The sequence below is a fragment of the Myotis davidii genome, unplaced genomic scaffold, assembly GCF_000327345.1.
Source record: "Myotis davidii unplaced genomic scaffold, ASM32734v1 scaffold399, whole genome shotgun sequence".
NCBI classification, from domain to species: Eukaryota; Metazoa; Chordata; class Mammalia; order Chiroptera; family Vespertilionidae; genus Myotis; species Myotis davidii.
In genome coordinates this window covers 5,229,717-5,230,644 of record NW_006292094.1, presented here as the reverse complement: position 1 = coordinate 5,230,644, position 928 = coordinate 5,229,717, and the positions used below count along the sequence as shown (strand labels likewise).

The window sequence follows — 928 nt, the reverse complement described above, 5'->3', positions numbered from 1 at the left end:
ACGCGGCTCAGAGCCCCGTGTCCGGCCCAGCACTGGCTACTCGTTCCAGCCGACCTGCCCCGACATCCAGGGACGTGGCCGGTCCACCCGCTCCCGAGACGCCCCCACAGCAGCACAAAGAACCAGCATGGAGAGGAGCGGGCCAGTGGACAGGAGGCGACCATGCGCCGTGCTTCAGGAGACACCTGTGCGCGACGTGGTCTCGGCTCTGCTGTCGGGCCGGGAGGAGGTGATGCCACCAAGGACACCAGCTCAGTTTTTGGTTAAACCTCACCCGAGGGTATTCTCCCACTGATTTAGAGAGAGCGGAAGAGAGAGGGAGAGAGAAACATCGATGTGAGAGAAACACATCGATGGGTTGCCTCCTGCACACGCCTCGACCAGGGCCCTGGCCAGGGAGGAGCCGGCAACCAAGGTACATGCCCTTGAACAGAATCGAACCCGGGACCTTTTGGTTCACAGACTAACGCTCAATCCACTGAGCCAAACCGGCCAGGGCTATTCCTTTTTCGATTCTGCTCTTCTCGCACCGGCTTTCACCGCGGGCAAACATTGCTGGGAGGACTGCAGACACCAACCCACTGAGACTTCCTCTCACCGCGCACTCCAACATGGCTAAGATGTTTGAAACTTATTTTAGCTTTGAAGGGAAAAAAGGATTGTTTCCTGCATTAATAATATGCTTTTAAAGCTTTACCAACGCTGTTATGTAAGAATGACTGATGGTTACACTTAAAAAAATGAAGCAGTCAGTTCATTTCAAAACAAAGCGCCCGACACCTGTCAAAAGCGGCTGGACCCCGAGCACTATGAAGACGGTCTCCCTTAACGCGCAGACACGAAAGCTTTTCTCCTCCTCGAACGTAGAATACGCTTAGGACCTTTATTTAAAGCACACACACACACACACACACACACACACAACCGC

The 928-nt window shown here is 54.2% G+C and overlaps 1 protein-coding gene across 1 annotated transcript in view; it reads right to left on the bottom strand.

Moving 5' to 3' along the window:
- TNRC18 (trinucleotide repeat containing 18) overlaps nt 1-928 on the bottom strand; it is a 70,330-nt gene that overhangs the window by 3,519 nt on the left and 65,883 nt on the right. The gene's annotated exons all lie outside the window — the stretch shown is intronic.